General features: G+C 39.7%; 1 protein-coding gene across 6 annotated transcripts in view; it reads left to right on the top strand.

Moving 5' to 3' along the window:
- Positions 1 to 11,291: 11,291 nt before the first annotated feature.
- Dis3l2 (DIS3 like 3'-5' exoribonuclease 2) overlaps positions 11,292 to 18,954 on the top strand; it is a 332,047-nt gene continuing 324,384 nt past the window's right edge. For 5 of the 6 annotated variants that reach the window (XR_011709223.1, XR_011709224.1, XR_011709225.1 and 2 more), the window contains exon 1: positions 11,292 to 11,360. The gene's annotated coding sequence lies outside the window, so the exon portion shown is untranslated. Of the gene's footprint in view, positions 11,361 to 11,765; positions 11,810 to 18,954 lie in introns of those variants that run through there. The other variant, XM_071619541.1, reaches the window with a different exon arrangement.

The following is an 18,954-nucleotide window of genomic DNA, read 5'->3' as shown; positions in this document are numbered from 1 at the left end:
ATGGTACAATATGTATTTGGAATAATATATGTACATATATATGATGTGTATAAATTATTACAAAAATATTGATATCTGGGCTGGGGTTATGCCTCAGCAGTAGAGCGCTCGCCTAGCATATGCAAGGTCCTGGGTTTGATCCTCAGCACCACATACAAATTAATTAATTAATTAAAGATATTGTGTACAATTGCAACTAAGAAATAAATATTTTTAAAAAATATTGATATCTTATGACTGACAAATCTCAAGTTAGAATAATTTGTCTATAGATAATATCCAAATGGAGCTTAACTAAATATCTAAAAATATTATTGCCCCATTATTTATAATGTTAATAAAGCTGAATGTTAATTACTGTATAGAACTTACTGGAATTTTATACAATCTTTGAAAACAACAAAATTTTTTTTAATATTTATTTTTCAGTTTTCGGTGGACACACATCTTTATTTTACTTTTATGTGGAGCTGAGGATCGAACCCAGCGCCCCACACATGTCAGGCAAGCTCGTTACCGCTTGAGCCACACATCCCCAGCCCAAAAACAACAAAATTTTTTCAAATAATGAAGGTGTAAATTTTAATTGCATGGGTTTTCCATTAGGCACTGATTATGATAACAAAATTCCCAATGTAGGATTCTACATATTTATTTAAATTGGTGCTGTAGAATTTGTCAACATACAGATGTGAAAACTTCAAAGTTTCTGAAGTGAAAAATTACAAAGGCATCTAGAGTTAAAAGTCACACATCTCAATTTCAAAACTTACTACAAAGCTACAGTCATGACAAGGTGTTACTGGCATAAGGGTAGATTTATAGACAATGGAATTGATCAAGAGCCAGAATAAATACACATTTATTGATTTCAACAAGGATGCTAAAGCTATTCGATGGGAGAAGAGTCTTTTCAATAAATGGTGCTATACAACTAGATATTTACTTTCAAAAGAGGGAAGTTGGACCCTTAACCTCATGTCATTTACAAAAATTACTCAAAAGGGATTAAAAATGTAAATATAAGAACTAAAACTTTAAAACTCTCAAGAGAAAACAAAGGCATGAATCTTCATGACTTTGAAGTAAGCAGTTTCTTAGATATGACATTTAAAATACAAACGACCAAAGAAAACAGATAACCTGGACTTCACTTCATCAAAAGTGAAACTTTTATTTGGGCACAGTGGCACATGCCTATAATCCCAGGGCTCAAGAGGTTGAGACAGTAAGATTGCAAGTTCAAAGCCAGCCTCAGCAAAAAGGGAGGCGCCAAGCAACTCAGTGAGACCTTGACTCTCAAAAAAATACAAAATAGGGCTGATGATGTGGCTCAGTGGTCAAGTCCAATCCAAATGTACTTATGTATCTTCCTCTCTCTCTCTCTCTCTGTACTGGGGATTGAACCCAGGGGTACTTAACCGCTGGGGCACATCCCCACCCCTTTTTTGTATTTATTTAGAGACAAGGTCTCACTGAGTTGCTTAGAACCTTGCTAAGTTGAGGATGGCTTTGAACTCATGATCCTCCTGCCTCAGCCTCCCAAGCCACTAGTATTACAGGCATGTGCCACCATGCCCAGCTATCTTCCTCTCTTGTTGGTGGAATTACATATCTATTTTTAGTTTCTTCATAATCCAATTCATTATTAAGTTATTTCCAATTAATATTTATAATTTTTAATTTTTTTAGTTTTAGATGGACATAATACCTTTATTTATTTATTTTTTAAAGAGAGAGTGAGAGAGAGAGAGGGAGAGAGAGAGAATTTTTAATATTTATTTTTTAGTTTTCGGCAGACACAACATCTTTGTTTGTATGTGGTGCTGAGGATCAAACCCGGGCCGCACACATGCCAGGCGAGCGCGCTACTGCTTGAGCCACATCCCCAGCCCCATAATACCTTTATTTTATTCATTTATTTTTTAATTTGATGCTGAGGATAGAACCCAGTGCCTCACATGTGCTAGGCAAGTGCTCTTCCACTGAGCCACATTCCCAGCCCCAATATTTATAATTTGTGAAAAAAGAAAAATTGAAACTCTAATATAAACATGGACAGTTTTGAGATTCATCTTATAAAAGAAAGGATATAAAATAGTTGCATATTCTGCAGCTATGCAACATAAATGTATAATACTAGTAAAAAATAGAATAAAAATGAAAATAAGTATGCAAAGGTAATAAAATCATGCATGAATGTAAATACATTTAACCTTTTTTGTATGGTAATGTTTATCTTTACAAGTATGGGAAATGACCACATTTGCCTCACAAATTGAATTGGGGTTTTGTTTGATATTAAAAATGATTATGACAACATTATCAATGACAGGTGCCCTCTTTATTTTTCAAATCTTTACTGGATACATTTCCCCTCTCTCTTCCTAAAATTTTCCCTTCTCCTAATCTTTACCTGTTGTTCAACCTGAGTTTTATTTTCCTTCTTGTATTATTTTTATCCAAAATTGTTAATTTCTTTTTTTTTTTTAAATTTAAAACATTTTTGTTAGTTGTAAATGGACACAACACCTTTATTTAGTATTTTTTTAAAATATTTTTTGGATGTTGATGGATCTTTATTTTATTCATTTATTTAAATGTGGTGCTGAGAATCGAACCCCAGGGCCTCACACATGCTAGGCAAGTGCTCTACCACCGAGCAACAACCCCAGTCCCTTCATTTCTTATAATGTTCTAAAGTTTTTAGGTTTTAACTTTGAATAATATTTCTTAATAAGTTGAAATTTTCATATTTACACAGTTCTTTGAATTTTGTTTTATTCTTTAGAATTTTTAATTTATTGTATTAGTTGTTTATAAATATCACATTTATTTTTATCTCAGTTTTGTATGCTAAACATTTTCTTTTCTAATTTATTTCATTTCATGCTTATTACTTTTCTATTTTAAACTTGAGATAGATATATATATATATATATATATGTATATATATATATATATATATATATATATATATATATATATTTAAAATTTAGGTATAGATCTCATTATTTTTCTCTTTTTCTTTCTTTTACCATATAGTAAAAGATAAAAGTTCCTCTGATTCAGCTTGTCTGTATACTTGGTATATATGTGTGTGTGTGTGTGTGTGTGTGTATTCTTTTGAGTAATTTCTCCATATTCAGTAAGGCCTCTTCAACTCCACTGTTCCATCACACATATTTCTCCCATTTCTGCCTGGTCATATGTGGATACATGGTACATTGGCTTTCTCTCCAGTTTTTGTATTGTGGTCTGAGAAAGAATGTGTAAAATTCCTATTAATTTCTGTGAAAGCTTAAAGTACACTCGAGAAAGCTATTTCCTAATTTGTCCTCTTTGGAGCGATTCTCCAATCACCTCCTTTCATAGAAGAAATTAAGGCCTGTGAGGTACAAGAACTTGCTGATGGTCCCTCAGCGGAGCTGGGTCAGAGCCAGTGTTCAGAACCAATGAATGGAGTACTGTTGGGAATTTTTGTCAACATGTTCCAACAGCGCTCTTCTTCTGCTGGTGTTTGTTTTGTTGACAATCTACAGAGCATGATTAGTAGGTCAAAGAGCATGTTTCATGAGGCCCTTGCAGCCTCACTGCTGCACAAAGCATCAGACTGACCTGCTATCCCTGGTCCTCTTTTTGGCTTTGGCTGAAGGAGGGATTCTCCCCTAGAGGGCTGGCCTTCCAAATTGACCCTGAGTGGGTCCTCCCACTGGGGTTCTGGGCAAGCCTAGGTGTGATGGAATCCTGGGATGAACAAAACTTTAGTCAAGCAGGGACATGCTTTTGCTTTTGTGGAAGTATGATTTATCTGAGCCAGGTTTTAAAATCCTTCTCTTTTTTCTTTAAGTGTGTTTTTTATAAGATGCATAGATGGGGATTTTGTCTTTTTAATTCAGTCTATGATTTTGTTTTTTAAATAGGAGAATTTAGTCCATTTATATGTAATCTTATAATTATTATAATTGTGTTATCCGGTATTTTTCTCAGTTAATAAAATTCTTTGTTTTCTCTCTAACATAAGATTTCTGTTGGATGCTGTGTTTTTAAAATTATTTAAGTGAGATAAAATATAATACTTTTGAACAGCTTAATTTCTTAGCATTCTACTGTGCTTCCCTTAACAAAAAACATCCTGTGCTTGTTTTTCCTATCTATTCAAACTAATAGCATTTTTTCTTTCTTATACATAGATTTAGAATTCTTTTGGTTATTTACTCATCTTCTCCAAGTCCTCTTTATTCAAATCCTCTTGGTTTTGTTTTGTTATTCAGGAACTTGTCTCTCCAGTGAAATATTTTAAAATATGATTATCACATTTTATGATAGCCGCACTTTGTATCCTGGCTTTTCAGTCTAGATGTACATATCTTTGGAAATACCAGGCTACACTGCAAAAGAGTAACTTTTCTCCCTACACACCTGTCACTGAAAGTGTCACCCCCTCCCACGCCTACATGCACACACACATTCAGTCCCTCATGAAGACAAAGACCTGACAGTCACATTTCTCCTGGGTGAGTGTGTTTCCCTAGCTCAGCTGACTGATTCCAGTTCTCTCCAGAATTCTAAAATGCCAAGTCAGTCAGTCAATGTTGGGCACTGAAAAGGGAGAAGCAGACTCATTCGTCATTGATATCTCCTCTAGCCAACATTCCAACACACATGTGTGCTTGCATGCACACATATATATGCACACGTATAGCATGTGGCTCCTGGGCGGGGGAGGGTTGATGTGGAAAAAACTTGCACCCTATTAATAAAAGAGAGTGCCAAAAGAGGTTTGGTAGGCACTAAGTTCCCACTACTGGGGAGGAATAGAAGCTGCCCTTTGGGTAAGACCACTATCTAGAAGGTGCATAGTCATTTTACATTCCTAAGAGTAACTACCATTTAGGATAACTTATTAAATGATAATTATGTATTTATTATGTGCCAGGTGCTGTTCTAAGGGCTTTACCTGTACTAACTAAAAATTAAATCTCTTACCAACCTTATCAGGTGCTACTTTAATCATCCACATTCTACAGGCAAGAAAAACAGAGGCTCAGAAAAGTAGAGTTAATTTGTCCAAGGTCACGTAGTGAGTTACTTGGAGAGCTGGATTTAATTCAGCAGTCTCGCTCCCCATTTTTGTTAAACTAGTTTCACGTGAAGCTGGTATCTGGCAGGTGGCAAAGTACAAAGCAAAGTTAAATGTTGTTCTATAAAGACATCTGTCTGCAGAGAATTTCCCAACAAAACAAAGGTACAACACTTTGGGTTTTGTGAATTAAATATAATTCTTTTCTCTTTAAAAGGGCAAAATTATCACACGTCACTTGCAACTGGTGAGATGTGTCTGTGATTAAGAGACCATTCAAAACCAGAAAAACTATGTAAGGTAGAGAAAAGAGAAAGATGAAATATGATGGCAAGAGTATTAAAATTAAAATAAATTTAAAGCTAAAAATGTGGAAATAAAATTTTAGAAAGAATAGGTCGATGTTGTGAGAACATTTTCTAAAACCCATATTTAATGTGGCATATGTAAATGGGATGTGGTGGCCGACACTTTTAGGCCCAACCACTTAGGTGGCTGAGGCAGGAGGACCACAAGTTCAAGGCCAGCCTGAGTAACTTAGCAAGACCGGGTGTCAAAATAAAAAGGGGAGGGGATACAGCTCAGTGGTAAAACCTCCTGGGTTCAATCCCCAGTACCTAAATCTCTCTCTCTCTCTCTCTCTCACACACACACACACACACACACATACACACACACACATATACACACGGTAGCTTATGTGAAATAAAAAAAAAGGAATGAATGAGGAAAGCACTAGAAAAAATAAATTAAACCTAAAAACTTAAGAATAGTGCAATGTGTTGAAAAAATTATGATGCTATCAACTTAACAGTTAAAAAGTATTTAAAAAGATGAAATTTTAATTAGGTGCTGGAAGATAAAAGATAAACAAAGGGTAAAAGTCAAGACCAAAATGAAAAGGGAATGAATGTACTAGTAGGATGTAGACATTAAAAGAGAAAAAAATACCAGAAAAAAGGAAAAGAAAATGTATTTATTTAGCTTTGAGTAAGGCCAGAACAAAATCAGACTATAATCAGATGCCTGCCAGTTGGAAGCAGCTGAGTAGGCGGGTCTAATAGCTGAAACCAAGGAGGCCAGACCCCTCCATGTGGTGATGAGACACTTTCACTGCTCCCCCACAGCACCCTAGGCCCGTGGCACTCTCAGGCCATGCAGGTGAAGACCAGGCTCCTGGCACCTTTTGGAATCCCACAGCTAAGGTGAAGGCCGGCCCACCTTCCATGAGCTGGTTTCTCCCAAAGTTGTACCTGGGCCAGCAAACACTGCTTCACTTTGGTTCTTGGAATGTGTTCAATTCTTAGTTTCTTTACCCTACTTCATTGTCCTTTCATTATCATTTACTTCCTTTATAATGTAATTAGCATGTGGCAGGCAATTAAATCATGCTGTTGAATGAATTCATTCCTCTTATCTCCTTAAGCTTTGAAGTTCTTGTGATCTTTCATTTGGTCATTATACTCTTTCACAAGCACCCCACCTTTATCATCTTGGTTCATCTTTAAGGTTGCAACACTTTTTATTGATTCTGAGGTGCTTCTTTCACTGTTATTGGCGGTGGTGGAATTGGGTGGGGGAATTAGACAATCTATAGGATCTGCTCACGGCTGGATTGGTGGGTGAGAGTGGGGTGACAGGGAAAGTGTAGTCAAGGAAATTCCTCCACACCTGCTTTTGTGACTGGGTGGATGTTCGAAGGCTAGGTTGCAGGTGGTGGTGATTGGAATCAAGGTCAGGCTGGAGTCCTCTTGGGGCAACAATAGCTATCTATAACTCCTAAACTCCTGGGAAGATAGGACTTTATAACAGGCTTATGGACTGAATGTTTATGTCACCCCCAATACTTGTTCAAAACCTACTCCCAGTGTGAGGGGAGGCGGGCCTTTGGGAGATAATTGGGTCATGAGGGTGGAACCCTCAAGAATGGGATTAGTGTTTTTATGAGAAGTTGGAGAGCCAGCTCACCCTCCTCCTGTTATGTCAGGGCATGATAAGAACAGGAAGTAGACTGTGATTAGACAATGAATCTATCAGTGTGATAGACCCAACCTGATCTTTTCTTAAAATTGGGAGCCATCTCGCCACAAAGCTATGAAAAGATACTTTCAGCTTTACTATAAATTACTGCAAATTCTGAACCTGCTTGGAATGCCTGCCTGTGCCTTGAACTCACCCATGCCTGGCTCTCCGACCAGATAGCAGCCCTCTCTGAAACTTTAGTGACACCTTATAAATATTGGCCTTCCCTGGCCAGATAACGACCCTCTCTGAGGCTCTAATGGTCCTCATAAATTCTCATGTTGGGGCCAGCAAAAAATGTAAACTACCATTAGTGTGATGCTTGTCAGAGTTCTGTTATCTGTAACCCCCCTTTGTGTAACTTTCTGGGCTATAAAGCTGGGCTGCAGGAAAGCTGCTGCTGCTGTCTTGTTCCCACCATTTTGGGAGGGAGAGGCAGCCCGGCCGGTCGAAATAATAAGCTTGCTTTAATTTGATTTTAATTGGAATCAGTGGTCTTTTCTTGCGTCCTGGTCTAATAAGTGTCTTGATCTTGGACTTCCCAGCCTCTGGAACTGTGAGAATTAAATTTTTCTTATTTAAGCTCCTCCCAGGCTGTGGTAATTGGTTACAGCGCTCCACACTAAGACATAAAGTCCCTCCCAAAGCCAAACTGAACTCTTCTGGGGACTGCAGATGTGCCAACAGGGGATGGGAATCTGGTCCTACTCATATACCCTTCAAAGCATTTTGCATCATTTACTCACCATCCATCATCCAGAGACCAAAGTCAGGCAAAGCAGAGTTCCTCTAGGATCCCCTGCAGTTCTCTAAAAATATTCCCTTCATAATAAGTGAAAGGCCAAGGTTCATCGTCGGAGATTAAAATGCACACACACAGATAGCAGTGACAAAGATGAAGCACTTTACTGCAAGCTGGTGCTAGCTTATATAGAAAGTGAGAGTCAGTTATCTTAAACCAGGAAGCTCCCCGGGGGTCAATCATAGGAAAGGTCAGGTCATCACCTACGGTGCAAGAACATCTGCCCTGCATAAGATTCATGGGGGGCACGAACTGTCCACGAGCGCGGAAGATGGGAGGACCAATTAGAGAATTTTCAAAACAACTTGTTATCTGCCCACTGGCAATTTGCCATCCGCCATGTTGCATTAGGGGGCTCCCTATCTGAAAGGCCGGGAAGTTCTAGCCGCCCACTGGCAATTTGCCCGCCGCCATGTCTGAAAGGACCCGGGGAGTTCTCAGGGAGACTCCCAACAATAAGGATATACTTTCAACCCTTGAGAAACCACTGAAAACTCTCAGAACCTCAGCCAAATGGCACCCAAGGACAAACCTTGACCTTTCAACAGAATACAGCCCTTTGGAGTGGATGATGCATTTGAGGCTTCCAGGGGCCTGCAAGATAGAATTCATCAACTTCATGTATTTGAGTCTTCTCTTTTCTATATCATGAGTTGACTTTGTCCCTTTTGTTCACAAAACAATTAAGCTGGGCTGGGGATGTGGCTCAAGCTGTGGCGCGCTCGCCTGGCATGCCCCGGGTTCGATCCTCAGCACCACATACAAAGGAACTGTATGATCCTCAGCACCACATACAAAGATGTTGTGTCCGCCGAGAACTAAAAAATAAATATTAAAAAAAATAATTCTCTCTCTCCCCCCCACTCTTTCTTAAAAAAAAAAAAAAGATGTTGTGTCCACTGAAAACTAAAAAAAAAAAAAATTCCCTCTCTCTTAAAAAAAAATAAAAAAACAATTAAGCTTCCATTTTCAAATTGTAACCACTTTCCCATTTTAAACTTTGCTGGTATTATATCTGGGTCCCTGCTATAGATCAAATGCTTGTGTCCCCCCAAATTCCTATGCTGAAATCCTAACTCCTCAAAGTAATGATACCAGGAGGTGGAGTCTTTGGTAGGTTTTTAGGTCCTGAGAACAAAGACCTCATGAATGGGATTAGTCCCTTTATAAAAGAGACTCCACTGTCATGTGAGGACACAGAAAGCAGATAGCCATCTATGAACAGGGAAGTGGGTCCATGCCAGACATTGAATCCAGGCCTTCAGAACTGTGAGAAACAGATGTTTGTTGTTCATAAGCCATTCAGTCTATGGTATTCTGTTATAGCAGTATGAGTGAACTCAACCCCCTTGACTGTTATACATTTTGAATTTCTTGGTTTACTTCCATAGATAACTAGTCAAATTCATTGAGGATAGATTAACAATTTCTCAGAATAAAACCATTATTTTAATTTTTTTGGGAGAGAGAGTTTAATTGTAATACTTGTTTCTTCTAATTTTTTTTTGTGTGTAGTTGAAGATGGAAAGTATGCCTTTATTTTATTTATGTACTTTTATGTGGTGCCGAGGATGGATCCCAATGCCTCCCACATGCAAGGCAAGCACTCTGCCACTGAGCTACAGCCCAGCCTGTAGTACTTGTTTTAATGGAAACACACTGAAGTTATGGACTAGAGGTAGTCTTGCAGGGCAAGTCTATTATCCTATGTTATAGTTTAGATATGTGGTGTCCCCCAAAAGCTCATATTTGAGAAAATGCAAGAACATTTAGAGGTGAATGATGAAATTCTGGGACTGATATGGATTAACTGGGTGGTAACTGTAGGCAGATAGGGTGTGACTGGAGTAGGTAAATCACTGGGGGCGTGCCTTTGGCAGTAAATCTTTTGTCTTTTGTGAGTGGAGCCTGCCCTCTTCTTCCTGGTTTCCTAGTCCTGAGCTGCTTCTCTCTGCCATTCCCTTCCACCATGATGTTATGCCTCACCACTATGGAGTCAGCTGACTTCGGACTGAACCTCTGAAATTGTGAGCTAAAATAAACTTTTCCTCTAAGTTGTTCTGGTTAGGTCTTTCAGTTACAGCAATGCAAAAGCGGACTTAAACACCCCAGGTTTTTCTTTTAGTCCACTAGAGGAAGCGGGGCTCATTGCACTGGAGGGCTCAGGGATATGTCCACCCCAGCCTGTAGCCTTCACACTGGCTGACATCATACTCTCTGCCAGATGTCAAAATGAGATCGGCCTTGTTGAACTATCTGGTGTGGTCTTTGCTCTTGTCCTTGCACTACTACTTCTGCTTCTTTTTCTGATTTATGTGGCTTCATTTTCCATGTCTACTCCTGAAATCCAGATTTCATTGTTTCAGTCTTTTGTTCTCTTCCTCTTCTGGATATTCTCATTCCTGTCGCCATTGGCCCCTCCCAACCCTTGCCTCCTGCCCTGTTGGGCTTCTTTCATCTTCTCCAGTTTGAATAGACAAGTTTTGCCTACACACAGTTTGGCTGAAGGCTCTGGAAGGATCTGTGAGAAAGTTAAAAACCAAAGGATCCATGGGTTTATTCTTTAAACATACTGAGGCCTATGTGTGTTGCAGGCGCTGAAGATGCAAGGTTAAACATTTTTTCATCTTCAAAGAGCTCATGTGATTTAATAGGGAATCCTGAAATTTGCTTACAATACAACAGTGCTTTTAAAAACATTAAGAAATCCAGGCACAATTTTAATGTACTTTTTTCTTATGGAGAATATATGGCAATGGTTTCTTTCACCATACAGATGCAAGTCATCTACTGCTTCGATACTGATTTCCTGAATTTAGATTTTTCTATGATCACTTGATCCCCACAGCATTTGACAATGGTGACCAACTGCTCAGTGACATTCTTTCATTCCCTGATTGTGTAAAGGGAAATGAGGGTCAACACACAAAAGATCCAGAAGCAACACTATTAATGGCGCCATGGCCATTCTAGGGTAAGGGCCACACCTGAGTTGTCCACCTCTGTACCCACAGTGCCAGTATTGCACGCAGCCCTGAGCAGGTGTCCAATAAAGTAGCGTTGGGTGAATGGAAGGATGACTAACAGCGCCTGCTGGATGACACCCTGCTGGGTGGTGCACAGCCCCGAGGGCAGGGGCCAGGGAGGGCCGCGCCCGTCGGGGGAAGGGGGGCCCTACCGGGCAGGAAGGCGTGTCAGGGACCGCCTTCACTGGATCCGCCCGCGACAGCGAGCCGTCCTGGTGGGGCGAGGCCAGAGAAGCGGTGGCGGCCTCTCTCCCACCCCTTCGCCCCGCAGCTGCAGAGCGCCGGCCCACCAACTCCACCGCCCGCGCGCGCCGCTCTTGGCTCCACCCGGCTGCCGTCGCGCTCTAGAGCGCGCGCCCGTGACCCGGAAGAGCATTCTCCTTAGCAACTGCGGGACCGCCGCGGCGCCGGCCTCCGGGGAGCAACGGTGAGGCCCTCCCCCTCCCTCCGCACGCAGCCCCGGCGCCACCCGGGCAGGCCTCCCGGGGCGCCTCGACGCTTCGCCCCGTACCTGAGGCGGCGGCTCGCGGCAAGCGTCCTCTGACTTCGGCGGCGTTTCCCGGCCCCGGCGGCTTCCCGGCCACCCACGCCCCCAGCTCCTGATGCGGGGCCGGGCGGGTGCTCCCGTGGAGTCCAGTGCGGTGCGCTGGGAGGGAGACCCAGTGGAGCTTGTAGCCCGGAGAGGCTGCGTTCTCCCGGGTTCGACGAAGAGTCGGGGGACCTGCAGGGCCGGGGCGCCCGGGAGTCCGGAGCTGCGGCCCTCCGCGGTGGTTCTCTGCGCCGGCCTCCCTGCGCGCCCTCCACGGCGGTGCACTGGCACGTCGTGAATTGTCCTTCTCGAGGGCATTAGCTTCCCAGTGTGAGCGGGGTGTTAAGGTCAGTAGCCTGTAGCTTAGACTTGTGGATTCCGGTCTTCTGCCGGAGGAACTCGACCTGGGGCTGACGAGTTGCCAGAGTGAAGTGGGGCAGGTGGTGTTTATGGCCCGGGTTGTCGCTTGAGAGAAACCGCGGCACCGGACCTCCCTTCAGAGTTTGAATGAGTGGCATAGGAACATTGTTGATACCGACTTTATACTTAAATATGATGATGATGATGGAGCGAAGACAGACATGTGAACAGGCTTGGGAATGGCATTATTTAAGAATAAAGTGCAGTAGTTTACATACCCAAATCCACCATTCAAAACTTATAATTTCAGTTCAGTAAGCATTTACTAAGCACCTACAGCATTATATGTACTTGAAAGGATTTAAAAGAAAGAAGACAGCACACCTTAAATCATTAGGAAAGCAATAAGATATCATTTGTGTAAATGCAAAAATATGTAGGTGGGGGGGGGATATCAATGTGGATTGGGCTTTTCAGGAATAGGATGATAGGTTAAATGAGACTTGGTTTGTCTCTGAAGTATAGATAGAATTGTGTATGTATATACACACACACACACACACACATACACACATACTGGCGATTGAACCTGGGGCATCCTAGCACTGAGATATATCCTCAGTCCCCCCCCCCCCTTAAAATATTTTATTTTTTAGTTGTAGTTTGACACAATGCCTTTATTTAATTTATTTATTTTTATGTGGTGCTGAACCACGTGCTAGGTGAGCGCTGTACCACTGAGCCACAACCGCAGCCCCATCCCCAGTTCTTTTTGTTTATTTTGAGACAAATGTCTTGCCAGGTTGCCCAGGCTGGCCTGGAACTTGGAATCCTCCTGCCTCGGCCTATATAGTTGCTAAGTTTGCAGGTGTGTACCATTGTGTTGGAGGAGTTAGGGAGTGCTAAGTAATTTCTTTCCTTATGTTCTTTAGGGTTTTGGAAATAGTTCAGTGTGGCATTTTGAAGTCCTAATTTAATCATCTAAGGTCATTTGATTTTGGGTCTATTTTACTCTTCATACAAGTCTCTCTGACATTTTTCCTGAGAATGAAAACAATGACGCTACAGCAGGGGACTTTGCTCCTTAGAGTTTATTTGCTTTTGTAGTTGGTCTTGCATTTATATGAAACACAATAGTTTAGGTAGATTTATTTAGTTTTTTTTTAATTTTATGTATTTTTAGTTGTAGTTGGACACCTTTATTTTTATTTATTCATTTTTATGTTGTGCTGAGGATGGAACCCAGGTCCTTGCACTCGCTAGGTGAGCACTCCACCGCTACTTCTGAGTCTTGGGAAATTCTGCTCTGTTATTTCCTGGGTGTTTCCTATGTAGCAAACGTGTTGTTTCAAAACATGAAACAACAGTTTTGTGATATACAAAACAACATTTATTCAACAACCAGTAACTTTATCTATGTTGTGCCTGGGTGTGTATTTAGCTTATCAGTCTTTGTTGGTCAGCATTTGCCTTGAGACATAGAAGGGCCAGAACAACGTAGAGGCATCTGAACTAACACTCTTTTTTAAGGTTTAATAGGAATTTTAGACTCATTTGCTTTTATTTACCAAAGATTCATTTGTGAAGATGCGCAAACTCTATGAATTTTGTTACTTTCTTATAGATAGTATTCATTTATTAACTTATTCAACAAATATTTAAGTGCTTACTTGGTATCAGGCATGTGCTTGGCCTTGGAGATGGGGAAAGGTGAATGTATACATGGTCCCTGTCCTCAGCAGATGGTAATCAGGGAATCACACAAATGTTAAACTATAGCTGTGACAGGTGTTTTGGCATCTGAACTGAGAACTGCAGGATGCACAGGAAAGGAAATGTTTTGGTGAGAGCAATTAGGAGGGCAGAGACCCTCTGATGGCAGGGTCCATGGAGAGGACCAGGGACTTAAGGTATATCTCTGTATCTCTGGAGGAATAGGACAGAATTTTGTGGGGGAGAGGACGAGAGAGGTGGGCAGGGACCAGATGGTGGTGGACATTGTAGGTAGAGATTCTCTATCCTCAGAGTAGAGAGAAGCCTCTCTAAAGGGTTTTACTTAGGGACTTGGGCTGGATTTCTCATGGGGATGACACAATTAGATTGTGTTTGAATAGCCTGCTTTGTATTTCTCCCACTGATTGGTGTTTTTATTGTCTTCTCATCCCTGAACAACAAATCCCTTTGCTTTATTACAGATGGAGAAGCCTCAATGTTTCATTAGTAAGATGTGCTCATTTTTTTTTTTTATTTTTTAATTGAGAGAAAAGGAGTTTTAGGGATTAAGACTGGTCATTAGGAGTTAGTTGATTTGAAATACTTTTTCATCATAACTACTAATAAGGCATTAATTTCAGTGACTCTTTAAAAAAATCACATAATTTAAAACTTATGTTCTTAAACATTTTTTAGTGGTAGTTCAGTGGTGCTAACTATATTGTTATATAACAGGTCTCTAGAACTTTCATGTAAAATTGAAACTACATTCCCATCAAACAGTTCATCGTCCCCTACTCCCCAGTCCCTGGCAACCACCATTCTACTTTGTGTTGCCATGATTTTGACAAATTTAGATATTTCATGTAAGTGGAATCATACAAGACATATTCATTTTTACCTTCATGCTTTTCCCCTAGTATATCCTTGCCTTTCCCATCAGTCAGTTCAATCCTACCAATTTTTAAAGACCCAGATTTTCTCCCTTGTCTTTTGATCTCATATTCCTAGAGCCAGAGTGGAAGAGGCTATAGATATCATCTTGTTTAACCCTCTTTTGTTCTGTATGAGACAATAGAAGCCCGCCCGTACTTTGCTAAAGGAGAGACATCTAATCAGTCAGAACAGAGTTGGGATGAGCTCTCTGGTCTTTCACCCCTTCAATGGTATCTTTTTTGGTTTGGCTGCTTACTGGTAGTTTAATACTCTGTTCTTTAGTTATACCAGAATCATCCTGAGGTGATGAACAGAATGGTTATCTGTATCCCTGTAGCATTTTACTGAGGTATATTAGATGCTATGTATGTTAGCTTTGGATAACAACTATCTGAGATAATAAAAATATAAAGAAAAATGATTTATTTTCTCTTATAGTTTTAGAGGTTCAGTCTGTGATGAGTTGACCCTGTTGCTTTCGGCCTGTGGTGGCATATCATGTGGGAACACATGGCTGAGCAGAACCACTTACCATATAGCTGGGAAGTGAAAGAAAGAGTTCTGAGGAAGGACATAGGGTGACACCCAGTGACCTAAAAACCTCCCAGTAGGCCCCACCTCTTAAAGATTCCATCACTGCCCAGTAGTGCCCTGGGCTGGGAACTAAGTCTTTAACACATTGATCTTTGAGAGACACTCACTTATTCAGGCCACAGCAGAAACTCAAGGAATATTTGTTGGTTACTTGATTGACTTCAGGAATTTTATTGCTTAAAAGGTGGCCCTGTGTGAAGTTTTGAACTTCATGGACCTTTGGTTATCGTAATCAAATTTACATTGGTCTTTCTGCAATTGAGTAATTTTTTCCCTTTTATAGTTAAGCTCTTTCACCTTTTCCTAGAGCCTTCTACAGTGCATATGATTGCCCATGACACATCGAGTTGGGTTCCCCTGAAAATTTTGATGATACTCTACTGAAAGAGCCATCGAATGAAAAAATTAATGCATTAAGCTTTTTAGGTTAGTTGATTTATTTACAAGCAAAAGTTTATCCTTCTGAGTTTTGTTGCTGCTAAATGTTTTTTTTTAATATTTATTTTTTAGGTGTAGTTGGATACAATACCTTTATTTTATTTATTTATTTTTATGTGGTGCTGAGGATTGAACCCAGGGCCTTACACATGCTAGACAAGCACTCTATCGCTGAGCCACAATCCCAGCCTAAGCTCCTAAATGTTTTTGAATTATATTTGTACCACAGTTTATAGTGCTTATCTCGGAATGTCTATAGAACCAGCTGAATTTAGGTATTGTACTTGGAATGATTCAGCGATGAGCCAATATTCAAGTTCAAAAAAGTTTAACAACATTTTTTTTGTGTGTGTGTGTGTGTGGAAGATTTATAAGCTTTATTTATTTCAGACCTTGGTTTCTCATAATATTATATGACCAGTCTTCTAGAATGTAGTTTCTAGAAAATCTTTTTATTTCAACCTCTAAAAAGTTGTTTTTTATTTTTGTCTTTGTTTTTTGTTTTTAAATAAGTAGCTGTGGGCACAGGGACAAATGAAACTGAGAATAAGTCAGTAGATCCCTCTGAGGTCCAAATGTGTGGACCATTATTGGTGATGTCAGAGAGGTGGAGACTTGGCCAGAGTTTTTGTTATCTTTATTAGACGAGGATAGTTGTGGACCCGCACAAGATGTTTTTTGTCATGTAACATGAAGCAAAACGGTTTGACAAGGACTTTTCAGGTTGAGAGCATTTTATTTGCAGCCCTAGCAAGAACTTGATGACCGAGAGCTGCTATGACTAGCTATATTGAAGCTAGAATTGGTCAAGTTAATCAATTGTTAGTCCAACTACTTTGGGTTCCTTTCTTGGCTCTCAATAACTGGCTGGCTCTGGGCTGCACTAATGGTGGCAGACAAGAGCCAGTGTTCACACAGGTGGGGAAGGATCTTTGTATGATGCAGTATATAGTGAAAATGTCTCTCATGAAGTCTCATAGGGGTAAGGACCGATGATAAAGTACCCTGTCCTCAGAACTTGTCTTTTTTTAAAAATATTTTATTAGTTGTTGATGGACCTTTATTTATTTATATGTGGTGCTGAGAATCGAACTCAGTGCTTCACACATACTAGCAAGCACTCTACTACTGAGCCACAACCCCAGCACCAGAACTCGGTTTTAATTAGAAGAAAGGGATTATCATTTATGGATTCCCTCTGCTGTCTGAAGCAGTTCACATGCATTGTGTCAATTAACACCAATTGTCCATTGAGGAAGATGATTAGGAGAAAATTGAAGTTCAGGGGCTTACTTAAGTCACAATTTTACAAGTGTTAGACCCAAAGTTGTGGCTATATCTGATTTTCAAGCTCATGTTGCTTCCAACTCTACACAATGCTGCCTTCCTAAGTCAGTGTCTGACTGTAGCCTGAATCCTGGGTATGAAGCATCAACATATTACAATAATGGTAAAGAAAAAGGCAAGTAGTGAAATAGATTGATATATCAAGAAATTATCTGTTGCCTGAGAAAATTCTTCAACTAAAGGGAAGTAGTTGGTGGTGTCTAGTAGACTTGGGAGCTTGGGTATCCCAAAGGATAGTTGTGGATCAGGTGCTAAATGAAGAGTTCTGTCCTTCAGGTTTCCCTTCAGGCCTCTTTAATGAAATTGGATGGTTTCTGTCTTCCATGAAGCGTTCATGAGGAGAGGAGGTTGTGGTGATTGTCTTGGTACTCAGGGATGCAGAGAGACGTCTGCACGTTACTGTTTACCTGGTTTAGAGAGCATTGCTCACCTTAATACTTTTTCTAATGTCTGCCATGGTTAGCTTTAATCAGTTTTAAAGGACTGGATATGAAATGTTAGCAGGTGTTATGCTTGGGAGGAGCCAAACAGCAATTTACATGGCTTTATTTTTAAAGCTTAAGTTTTTTTTTTTTTTAATTGTAGATGGACACGATACCTTTATTTTATTTATTTTTATGTGGTGCTGAGGATTGAACTCAGTGCTTCACACATGCTAGACAAGTGCTCTACCACTGGGCCACAACCCAAGTCCTCTGCTAGGTTTTTTTTTTTTAAATTTTTTTTTATTGGTTGTTAAAAACATTATAAAGCTCTTGACATATCATATTTCATACATTGAATTCAAGTTGGTTATGAACTCCCAATTTTACCCCAAATACAGATTGCAGAATCACATCGGTTACACATCCACATTTTTACATAATGCCCTATCTGCTAGGTTTTTTAAATTTTTTTTTGTTGTAGTTGGACCCAATACCTTTATTTTTGCTTATTTATTTTTATGTGGTGCTGAGGATCGAACCCAGCGCCTCACACGAGCTAGGCGAGTGCTCTACTGCTGAGCCACAGCCACAGCCCCTCAGCTAAGTTTTTAAGTGAAAAATGTTTGAATTGTTCAGAGATCTCTTGCTGAAATAAGACATTTGTTTTCTTTGTGACTTAGTAAATTTTTGACAAACTCAATCTTCATAATTTGGAAGTAAGGATATTATGAATTTATGATTGAAATATGTTAACGGAAAAATTTTTAATAAGTGAATTAGGGCTTGATTTATGTTATGAGGATTAATAAGACCATTTTTAAAAGCTGATTTATCGACACACTATATAAGACACATATACTTAAAGTGTGCAGTTTGTTAAATTTTAATACTTGTGAGACTGTCAGTATAAGCCAGATTGTGAACATATTTGTTACCCTCAAAACATCCTTAAGCCTCTTTCCCCCAACCTGCCTTCCAGATAGCCAATGATCTTTTTATCACTATACATAAGTTTTGATTTCCTAGAATTTTTTATTATATTGATGGATCATACAGGTTGTAGTTATGCTTCTTTCATTTAATATAATTATTTTGAGATGCATTTATATTGTTTAGTATGTTAGTAGTTGCTCTTTTTTAAAACATTTTTATTGCAGCATCATAATTATACATAAAAATAGAACTCATTGTGATATATTTGTACATTGTCTATTCCTCTTTATTGCTGAGTAAGATTCCATTGTATAGTTGCTCATCACTTGATTAATATGTTGACCTACTGATGGCCATATTGGTGTTCCTAGTTTTTAGCTAATTTAATAAGGCTGCTGTGTAAAATTGTACAAGTCACAGTGTAGAAATATAGTTTTATTTATTTTGGTTAAATACCTAGGAGTAGAATGGCTGATCATGTAGTAGATATATCCTTAACTTTTTAAAGAAACTGTCAAAAGTTTTCCAAAGTTTACATTCCCCCAGTAGTATGTATGAAGTCCAGTTCTTCTATATGCTTGCCAACTATTGGTATGGTAAGTCTTTTTAGTTTTAGACATACTAATAGATATGCAGTAATATCTCATTTTATTTTTTGGTACTAGGAATTGAACCCACACTTTAGAGATGCTGGGCAAGTACTCTGCTATTGAACTACATCCTAACCCTTTTAAAAAATTTTGAGT

Source organism: Marmota flaviventris, chromosome 11 (assembly GCF_047511675.1).
Source record: "Marmota flaviventris isolate mMarFla1 chromosome 11, mMarFla1.hap1, whole genome shotgun sequence".
In the NCBI taxonomy this organism is placed as follows: domain Eukaryota; kingdom Metazoa; phylum Chordata; class Mammalia; order Rodentia; family Sciuridae; genus Marmota; species Marmota flaviventris.
This window is presented reverse-complemented; position numbering and strand designations above follow the sequence as displayed.